The sequence below is a fragment of the Sapajus apella genome, unplaced genomic scaffold (genome assembly GCF_009761245.1).
Source record: "Sapajus apella isolate SASKATOON/1434 unplaced genomic scaffold, GSC_monkey_1.0 scaffold31, whole genome shotgun sequence".
Classification (NCBI taxonomy): domain Eukaryota; kingdom Metazoa; phylum Chordata; class Mammalia; order Primates; family Cebidae; genus Sapajus; species Sapajus apella.
In genome coordinates, this window is record NW_022436971.1 from 13,966,276 (window position 1) to 13,978,020 (window position 11,745).

Genomic DNA, 11,745 nt, shown 5'->3' on the forward strand with positions numbered 1-11,745 from the left:
TGTTACCCAGGCTGGAGTACAATGGCGCGATCTCGGCTCACCGCAACCTCCGCCTCCTGGGTTCAGGCAATTCTCCTGCCTCAGCCTCCTGAGTAGCTGGGATTACAGGCACGCACCACCATGCCCAGCTAATTTTTTGTATTTTTAGTAGAGACGGGGTTTCACCATGTTGACCAGGATGGTCTCGATCTCTTGACCTCGTGATCCACCCGCCTCGGCCTCCCAAAGTGCTGGGATTACAGGCGTGAGCCACCACGCCTGGCCCTGAATGGGCTTTTATGTTTTTTTCTTGTTATCTTCATTCTCTTTATCAGGCGGACTCTGCTTGCTTTACAGCGGGCCCCAGCCCCTGCACTGCCCCCACAGGACAGGCCCACTTCCTACCACCAGCCTTACACCTGGAGGCAGTAAGGCTGAGGCCGGGGGAGCAATGGTGCTTTTCCCTGCGTGCAGAGGACACAGTGGCAGAGGGCAGGGGAGGGTGCCGGCCCGTGTGGGAGTAGGAGAGAGGGAGGTGCAGGACACAGCACCAAGGGGAGGCTCGTTTCGATGAGCTGCATCAACACTTCCCTGGACTCTGCCCACCTCCTGACCCATCCTCCACCCCCTACTCCCATGATGAACGCTGCGCACACTCATCACACACACATCACACAGGCACACGTCACACATGTATGCACAGACTCACGCATGCAGACACACCACAAACATGTCACATGCACACTCGTCACACATCACATGTGCACACGTCACGTACACACTCATTACACCTACATCACACATCAGCTGCACATCACACACACCACAGGTAAACTCATCACATGCACACGTGTCACATGTACACACGAGATGAACTGGCAGTGGCTTCTGCACAACTTGGAGGTGACTATTCTCCAGGCCAGCCCCAGAGCCCCTGAGAAGAGGCCAGAGGTGACGACTGCACACCCTTCATGGAGCCTTCCTGGGCTAGGACCACCACGGGCACCCACATGTGGGCTCATCAGGTGAGGACATGCCACCTGGAAAGGAGTGACAGCTGCCCTGGTGTGGGGACCTCTTTAGGGGGCGGCTCTGACAAGCAGGCCACGACGGGCTCCCTGTGTTCATGGAGGAAGAAGGAGCTTCAGCCCTGCACCGCGAGGGGTGAGGCTGACCTCACCTGGTCCTGCTGCTGGTGATGGTGCAATCTCCTTTCAAGCCTCAGCTTCAGAACCCCTGGGTCAAGGCTGTGGCTGTGGCATCCTTACACCCCAGCCAAAGCTCCAGAGAGATCTGGGAAGCAGGAAAGGCAAGAAGCAGCTCCCAGTTCAAATGCAGATGAGACGGCCTGGGAAGCATGCTCGTGAGGTCCGGGGCGTGGGGCAGGAGAGCTGGTTCCATTGGCCTCATCACTGGAAGCAAGTGACCCCTGGGCAGGTTCAACTCCCTGAGTCTGCGTCGCCTGTGAAACTGGTGGAGGAAAAAGCTCTTAAGCTATTTAAAAACAGTAATTCAAGTCAGCAAAAATGGATCTGAATTTGAAGCAATTTTTAATCTTCATTTATCTCTTTTGTGTGTGTGTGTGTGTGTGTGTGTCTACAGAAATGGTAATGTGCTTGATATGGGATATTCTCTGAAGCCCCTGATAAGGGTGTTACATAATACGTACCATACATCCCATGTCACTTTTCTAAAATATGGAAAACCCAAATTGAAAAATACATCTGGTGCCAAGGGTTTCAGATAAGGGATTGTGGATCTGTAGTACTTAATAATAAACTTATAATAATTAAATAAGATAAAGAATGTTAAGCTCCTACCACAGTGCCTGGCATACAGTAAATGCTCAATAAATGCCAGTTGTCCTTATTGTCATCATCATCATCCTAGGCCTCAAACTGGGTAAAACCTGGTAGTGTTCCTTGGAGAAGATTAGATGAATGAGGCACACGTCTTCTGCTACATGTTACCGAAGTACAGTAAGACACAAGAGAAACAAAATGTAAAGAACACATTGAGAAACATAGATGAGCCACTTTATATATTATCCAAAATTTTCATGCAAATCGTTAGGCAAAACACCAGGACCCCAAAGGCCAAGAAACACAAAAGGAAACATGTTCAGCCTCAACAGTTCCTGGAGAAATGTCAACCCAATCAATAATACGCAGCATTTTATGGGCAATATGTTAACAAAAAACGTCAATGACCAGAACAAACATTGCTGCCAGTAACTGGGTGACATGAGTGTGCTCCTGTCTTAGATGGAAAGGAAATTGAATAACCTTCTTGGAGAGCAAATAGGCAATATATTTTGAAAGCCACAAAATGCTCAGAAACGTGGACCCTGAAGTTCAACTTCTGGATATTTACTCTGAGATAATTTGCTAAAGAAGAAAAGGCCTCTCCGTGTGCACACAGAGTCATTGCAACACTCTTTATCTGGGCCTTTGCAAGCACTGGTCCAACAACATAAATCTCTTATGCTGCCTAATCTTCAAAGCAGCCCCCACAGTAAAAACTGTTCTTACTATCACCATTTCACCTCTGGGGCAACGGAAGCAAAGCCAAGCTAAGCAAGGTTCTTCTGCTCCTTGGTAACTTGAAGAGTGGAGCCGAAGCTTGGGAGTTGGGAGCTGGTGCTCGGTATCTTTATCATGCTGCTGCCCAGGAGCTGGATGGCAAAAGATGCCAACAGGCTAGGTGCCGTGGCTCATGCCCGAAGTCTCAGCACTTTGGGAGGATGAATTAGGCAGATTACCTGAGGCCAGGAGTTTGAGACCAGCCTGGGCAGCATGGCAAGATCCTGTCTCCATAAAAAATACAAAAACTTTGGGAGGCCGAGGCGGGTGGATCACGAGGTCAAGAGATCGAGACCATCCTCGTCAACAAGGTGAAACCCCGTCTCTACTAAAAATACAAAAAATTAGCTGGGCATGGTGCCTGTAATCCCAGCGACTCAGGAGGCTGAGGCAGGAGAATTGCCTGAACCCAGGAGGCGGAGGTTGCGGTGAGCCGAGATCGCGCCATTGTACTCCAGCCTGGGTAACATGAGTGAAACTCCATCTCAAAAAAAAAAAAAAAAAAAAATACAAAAAATTAGCCAGGCGTGGTGGTGCACACCTGTAGTCCCAGCTACTCAGTGGGCTACGGTGGGAGAATCACCTGAGCCTGGAAAGTTGAGACTGCAGCGAGCTGTGATTGCACCACTGCACTCCAGCCTGGGCAACAGAGCGAGATCCTATCTCAGAAAAATAAAAAGAAGACAAGAGATTCAGGACCAACGTTATGAAACTGAGTGAATTACAATGCCCTTGGTCAACCAAATCCTATTTATTAGGCCACTCTTAACAAATATAAATTATAAGGCTTATTTAGCAGCATAAGCATATTCTGATTATACGACTAGGAAAGGAAACAAGACAAATTGTGTATTATGTACAAATCACACAGATAAAAGGTCAGAATGAAGCACTTAAACATAAAAGTGGGGGCTTTGCTAAAGAGGTGCGAGTGACCCCAGATTGGTGCTGGTGGCTGTCCTCCTCATCCCACCACCCTGGCACAATAATTTGGGGCACGCAGCAGATGCAGAAATGTAGAGAGAAAAAAAGAACCGCAAAACCAGTTTTCTTGCATGTGTTGACATAATATTGTTCGCATAATCTTGAGGTCACACATTGCAGATAGGAATTTAGTTCCCCCTAATGTTGTCCCAGGTGGTGGCACTAAGCCTTGATTAAGGAGCCAGCAGCCTGGGGTCAGCCCAGCCAGGGGATGGATCCAGCCTCTGATGCTTATTAGCTGGGTACTTAAGCAAATCCCTTCACTTCCTTGGGCCTTGTTTCCACTTCTGTAAATAGGCATTATCACAACTACCTGCCGGGTTTTAAGAATCAAATGCCATCCTGAAAAAAATCCTTAGGGTATTACCTAGCAACCAAAACAACTCAATAAATAGTAGCTGTCAAAATTATGGAAATGGGGAAGGTATTAGTGGTTGCCAGGTGTCTAGGATGTGGGGAGGAGGCCCTGGAGGGAGGTGGGTGTTGCCTTCAACATGGGATATGACGGATTTTCAGAGTGATGGAATTGTACTGTATCTTAAACCTTCAGTGTCAAATGCTAGTAAGGTGCACAGAATCTTGTACTCTTCCTTAAAACTGTATGGGAATCTATAATTATCTCAAAATTGTAAAAAGGACGAAAGAAGAGGATCACTCATTGTCCCACCATGCAGATAATCACTATTAAATTTTTGGTTTACATCTTCTGGGGCATAAAAACACACACAAAGAACAGTAGCTGTCATGCTTATAAAGGCACTCTCCAGGCTTCTGAATGCAGATTATCGTTATAATTCTATATTCAAAACTTTTTAATCGTGTATTTCTTTGTGTGGTTGGTTTGGCTACGTACTTGCTTGTTGCTCGCCTTGCCTTGCCTTGGCAAGATCAAGAGAGAGACCCCAACAGTGCTGATTTTATCAGGCTTCTGTCTTTGAGCCATGACTTCATCAGTATCAGAACCCTAGGAGGCTTTTCACAATCTTTGAAAGGGGAAGTATGCGCTGCGCACCTGCGTTAGTTTCTTAGGGCTGCCATAACAAAGTCACACGAACTGTGCGTCCTAAAACAACAGAAATGTATTCTCTCACAATCCCGGAGGCTTCTGAAATCCAGGTGGTGGCAGGGCACACTCACCAAAGACGCTAGGGGAGGAAACTTCCTTGCTTCTTCCAGCTTCCCATGGTTCTCAGCAAGTCCTGGCATCCCTTGGCTTATAAATTTATGGTTCTAAAATATGTCTTCCTTGTCACATGATAGTCAGCCTCCATGTCTCTCTCTCCCGGTCTTAGAAGGACACTAATACTGGATTATGACCATACGGGACCTCTTCACTCCACTATGACTTCATCCTAGCTAGTTGCATCACTAATTATAACAGTAATGACCCTATTTCCAAATAAGGTCCCATTCTGAGGTACTGGGCTTAAGACTTCAACAGATCCTTTTTCAGGACACGATTCAACCTGTCACACCACCCAAACTCCCCCTCCTCGGCAGGCTGGACTCCCACCCCTGGGAAAGACCCTTTGATACAGCAAGAACTAGAGTTAGAGTAGCCCATGGTCACAAGTGACAAAAACGAGTCCTTGCCAAAGTTTTAGAAAGAAAAGAGGAGGAAAACTGGGACAGTATATTTGGCGAATGACAAATGCAGTCATAGAAGAATTCTTGTTTCTTCTCTAGACGTGAAGGCCTTTAACAATCTGCACTGGCCTTTCCAACTGTTTTGTCCATTAAAATGCTAATTCCCTCTGGGCTGGGAAATCTGCCCAAGCAAGGAGACTGAAACAGAAATGAAAGCTGTCAACACTGGATGCACCCTTGGTTCACAGTCTTCCCTTCAACAAAAACTGTCTGCAGAATCTTAAGCCAGACCTAGGAGATTTCATGCCATTTCTTAAATTAAAAGTGATTTCTAAACCTTAATACTGGGCTGTCCCAGACTCTGGATGGCACATCATGTGGTAGGTTTCGTGAATGCCCACAGCCAGGAGTGCCTCCAGGCAACCCAAGAAATGGGTTTCCCAATGAGAGGATATTGGAGCTGGACTTAGATTGTACATGAAGCCAAGAGTCTCTTCTAACATATGGCATTCAGTGGCAGTAAATTGCTCAGGACAGGAAGCAGCTGTGATGTTAGTAGAAATATTATTACACATGCAGGCATGAATCTAGGTTTGTTCTATCACTTAACAGCAGTGTCATCTTAGATGAGTCACTTTACCTCTTGGAGCCCCAGTTTCTTCTTCCATAAGATGGTCCCAGTAACATCCACCTCAGAGTATTACACTGATTAAACAAATTAATGAATATGTAGTCATCTAGTAAAATGCCTGGCACAGAGTGGGTGCTCACAAATCCTTGGCTACTCGCTATGCTCATTTTGTAGCGAACACACTCTCTGGGGAGCTGGGTGACTTGGCCAAGGAACAAAAGCACGAACCCAAGTCTCCTGATTTGAAATGCCAAGTGCTCTCCACTGCGACATCCAGCCACGGGAACGCCAACTCCTACATAATAAACGTTGCTTCTTGCAGCGTGATTTCTCCTCTGTTATTGTAGTTCTTCATTTGCTGAAAGCATCCAGGTGATTTTTTTCTTTGGGAACTGTCTCTGACCCTGACTACTAGGCAGATCAGAAAAGCATCTCTGAGCCCAGATCGCAAGGAACAGGGAAAACAGGTCTAAAGCCAGGCCTCGCAGGCGCTACATCAGTGGTGCGTAGTCACATAGTCACAAAGACACGTTAAACACTGACCTACAGCCCCAGCCCACTGTGAACCCTTGGAGTTAGGTTGGGTTTTGCTGACTGGTTTGGGTCATTACTCGAGTTTTGAGGGCTTTCTATTTGGTTGAACTTGGGACTATAAAGCAGAGTCCTGGAGTAAGTGAGGGTCTCAACTCTGAATATTCTTGAAAAGATTCTTGCAGGTCTTGGAGCGCCCCCTAAATGAAGAAATGGGAGGTTTCACAGTTGACTGTGTGTGGACTGTTGGGGGCGTGTGAATGGGGCTTCCTGTTCCAAGTGACATCTGGCTAAAAGTCCCTGACGCAGGCTTTCCGTTAGAACAACTGTAAAGATACAATGGGGAATCAGCCCATGACATTACGAAAAGCAAGGAATGGAAGTGAAAAATCTCATAACTTCTAGTAACGATCAAACTGCTGGAATTTTCAACCAGTGGTTAAAAAAAACGCTCTGTTCCCCAAAACAGCAAACCTCTAGGCTCAAAACAAGTTGGAATTTGCTTAGCGTCCCACTGTCAGAAGTGTAGATGAAGGCTTTTAAGTGGCTGGAAACCTGCACCCTCATTTTATACCTCCCCATCCATTCCCTCTTCTACATTAGTTTAGAAAGAATCTGGTAATAATACTGATATCAATCCACCAGCTGACGTCCATAGCACTGACAGGATCCAAATGTCCGGATTTGGCTCCTCTCTAGAGATAGGCTCAGGGGCACTGCATCCTAACCAGCCCTGATCCATGGCGCAGAGAAGGAGAATCCACCAACTCCAAAACAGTTAGGAAGCAAGGCCAAGGGCACGCCTTTGCAACTGAAAAAACTGAATTTGGCTGGATGTGTCTTCATTCCGTGAAGAAAGGTAAAGACACATACACACACAGAGGGGACCCATTGGGGGTGAGGGATTCTGCAGGATAAGCTGTGCAACGGGTCAGGAGCACACCTGGCAATGGATGTACTATCCCAGACAATGACTTCTTCCCTTCATGGCTTGCAAGAAAGCGTGGCTCCTTGGAATCACACGCAAAAGGCCATCAGGGAGAGGACAAATTGTGACAAAAGGGAGCATGGCAATGCCCTGCAGACGGTAGAGAGGGGATGACAGCGTAGGAATTCAATCTGTGGTTCGGTGACACACTTGAGAAGCCCTTCTGGAAGAGATTGGAAAGCCTGAGGAGATGAAGAAGGGACGAGCCCTGATGGCGGACGGGAGACACAGAGCGGCAGATCACCAGAGCTGACCGGAAGGGGTGGGAGTTCCAGAGGAAAATAATGCCACCAAACAGGAGGGATTTACTGAAAAGTGTTAACCAGAGGAGTGACGCAATCAATCACTGAAACAGAGAAGGGACGTATCAAGTCTCTGTGTGTGTGACATTTGGGTAGTGGGGAATTCCCTGTTTAAGAAAAAGTATACAACTTACACATAAGTCCTCTTTGCTTACAAAGAAGTAAACCATCTAGAAGGGCAGAGAGGAAAACATGGGAGCCTCCTCAACACGCTCCACTCCCTGCCCCTTCCCCAGCGTGGCCATTGTCAAGTTTGGTGTTAATTATTCCAGTTGTATGCAAAAATGCAAGTATAAGTTATGCCTATGTATTGTTAAATGTAAACTAAACTTCCTGTTTCTTTCACTGATCAATGTCTCCATGCCGGTATACGTAAACCTGCCTTGTTATTTCTCTCTTTTGTGCCTAGAACACTCTTCTAGAAAATCAAGTCTGCCCAGGAGGAGCTAGAGCGGTTTAGAAAGCGTGTGCCTACATCACCACTGGACTATAGAAGAGTAAGGACAGAAGCAGGGAAGAAGGGTTAGAGAGACGAGATTTCTCAAAGAACAAAACATAGGACTACGATTTGATCCAGCCATCCCATTACTATCTACCCAAAAGGAAAGAAATCATAATATCCAAAAGATAGCTGCACGCCTATGTTTACTGCAGCACTATTCATAATAGCAAAGTTATGGCATCAACCTAAATGTCCATGAACAGAGGACTAAAGAAACTATGGTATGCATATACCATGGAATACTACTTACCCATGAAGAAGAATGAAATTATGTCTTTTGCAGCAACGTGGATGGACTGGAGGCCATTATCCCGAGAAATAACTCAGAAACAGAAAATCAAATGCCACATGTTCTTCCTTCTAAGTGGGAACTAAACAATGAGCACAGGTGGACATACAGAATGGGCTACAAGATGTGGGAAGGGGGTGAGGATTGAATAATTACCTGTAGGATGCAATGTTCACTCTTCAGGTGATGGGTCCACTACAAGCCCAGACTTCACCACTATACAAGGTATGCATGTGAGAAGCCTGCACTTGTACCTCCTAAATCCTCAAAAATAAAATTTTAAAAATAAATTTAAAAATTTAAAAAAGTTTTTGGGAAGGACTAGAAAAATGAGAAGACAGAGATATTAAACTTAAAAAGAGAAATAAAGATAGTAAAGGGAGTTCTTAAAATTAACACAAATATGTAATATTTAAATTTATGCCAGAAAACTTGAAGGTTTTTATATTTTCCCAGAATGTACATTTTAGAATGTTGGATAAAATCTAAATATACAAATAACTGTGACATAAACTGTGCGACGCACTCCATGTTTATTGCAGCACTATTCACAAAAACCAAGATTTGGAAGCAACCTAAGTGCCTGTGAACAGACGAATGGATAAAGAAAACAGGATACATATGCACAATACAGTTCTATTCAGCCATCAAAAAAGAATGAGGTCCTGTCATCAGCAACAACATGGCTGGAACTGGAGGTCATTATGTTAAGTGAAATAAGCCAGGCACAGGACAAACCGAATGTTCTCACTTATTTGTGGGAGCGAAGAAAATTAAAACAATTGAACTCATAGAGATAGAGAGTAGAATGATGGTTAGCAAAGGCTGGGAACAGTAGTTGGGGGAAGGGGGAGTAGGGATGTGTAATGGGTACAAAAATACAGTTATAGAGAATAAGATCCAGTATTTGACAGCACAACAAGATGACTACAGTCAATAATTTATTGAACATTTAAAAATAAGAATATGCTTGTTTATAACATATAGAAACAGTAAATGCTTGAGGTGATGGATACCCCATTACCCTGATGTGATTATTATACTTTTTGTGCCTATATCAAAAGATCTCATGTACCCCATTAATATATACACCTACTATGTACCCACAAAAGTTAAAAATGAGTAAATTATACAAGTAGTTAAAAAAAATTGTTCCTTAAAGGAAAAAAAGAAACTAGAGCCATAATTGTTTTGAATGTGTTTATTATTTTTAAAATTTTATTATTTTTTATTGTGCTTTAGGTTCTGGGGTACATGTGCAGATCATGCAGGATTGTTGCATAGGTACATACATGGCAAGGTGTTTTGCTGCCTTCATCCCCCCGTCACCTATATCTGGCATTTCTCCCCATGTTATCCCTCCCCACCCTCCCCACCCCCCACTGGCCCTCCCCTGCCCCTATTTATTATTCTTCACTGGTTTGGGATTAGTGATATTTCTGGCCCTGCAGAAGTATAGATGTCTATATTTTCCAGTGCTCTGGAAGTTTTATTTTATGGTGGTAAACTATACTGAAAAATTTACTATTATTGACATTTAGCATATTCACAATGTTGTGTAACAATCACTACTATCTAGCTCCAGAACATTTCCTGATTTTCTGGAATTATCTGTGTAACACAGAAGTCTCTCTCCTTTGAAGCTAACTTTTATGTCAAACATGTTACCATGCCCATCAAATACCATTTCTATTGGTGTCCTTCCTCTGTTTCTGAGAGAGACGGCGTGGTCTCTATTTATGACTACAGAATTTATGCATTTTTCTTATATATATATATTTTTTATAGAGATGGGGTCTTGCCATGTTGCCCGAGCTAGTCTCTAACCCTGAGCTCAGGCAGTCTTCCCACTTCAGCCTCCCAAAGTGCCGGGATTACAGGTGTTGGGCCACCATGCCTGGCCCTCTTCTCATATTTCAAACAGCTCCCACTTTATGTATTTCATAGCATGTGCGAATGTCTACAGCGGTTTGTGATCAAAATATTAAATTCTATTCTGATTAGCTTTCTTAACCCAATCTGAGCACCTCAATCTATTATTAGGTAAACTTAATCCACTTATATTTGACTGTTGATATGTTTGGATGTTTGCCCCCTCCAAATCTCATGTTGAAATGCGATCCCCAGTGTTGAAGGTGGGGCCTGGTGGGAGGTGTTGAGGTCATAAGGCAGATTCCATGGTGCTTGGATTGCCTGGTGCTGTGCTCAGGATGAGTGAGTTCTCCCTCTGAGTTCATGTGAGATCCGGTTGTTTAAAAGTGCAGCGCCTCCCCGCCTCTTTCTTGCTCCTGCTCTCACGTGATGTGTCTGCTCCCCTTCACCTTCCACCATAATTGGAAGCTTCCTGAAGCCTTCCCAGGAGCAGATGCCAGCACCATGCTTCCTATACAGCCTGCAGAACTGTGAGCCAATTAAACCTCTTATGAATTACCCAGTCTCAGGTGCTCCTTTATGGTAACATGCAAACGGACACACACACCTGCCATCAATTTTGTTTCTTATTTACCAAGATTTCCTGTTGCTTTCCCCATCCCCAACTGTTCTTTCCTTATGTTGGACTTCATTGATTTGGTCACTGCTGTCTTCCCTTTAATATTTTAGATGTTGGACATCCTTCCTTTTCTCCCAGTGGTCACCCTAAATGCTTCACATGCATACTTAAGAGTTCCTTTTCTACTAGCATATTAATTACTCTTAATTACCCAGCAAATCAAGAATTTCAGCCCATTTCACTATTTTCTCAGTTTCTCCATCACCGATCACTCCCACCCCTGCTCCCATGTTGAGATCATTGAGGGTGTGAGAGATTCACTCATTCACTGAGTGGGCATTTAATGAGCACATGGCACGAGCTGGGCAAATTCAAAGCTCTGGGCGTGCAGCACTGAATGTGTCTAACCGAATTCCTACCTTCATGGGAGGAGACAAAAATAACACAAATGTATTCTATGTCAGTAGTTCCCTCATCTGGGATGGCCTCATTGGGAAGGCGACTGAGTAGCAAGGGAACATCAGAGTGTGGGAGGGATCCAAGGGACTAGAGGGATGAGCACTCCTGGCATGAGGAGCAGCGGGTCTGAGTGGGCACTGGCCTGGCAGGGGTCCAGGGGGCTGACGGGCAGTGAGCAAGGGGGCCACTGGCCTTGGCCATGGTCACATGCTTAGCCCAGGTCAGTGGAGTATGGGAAACGTGGTGGGGAGCGCTGCAGGGAATCAACCAGGCTCCCAGCTCCAAACCACATCCTGTTAATCATCTGAACAAATGCCCCAGGGCCTCTTCTGCCTTCTGCAGCCACCGTGAAGCTCAGAGTGTCCCCAAACCATCTTCCCTTTGTGGCAGGGGTTTCCAGGGCTTGGCACTGATCGCTGT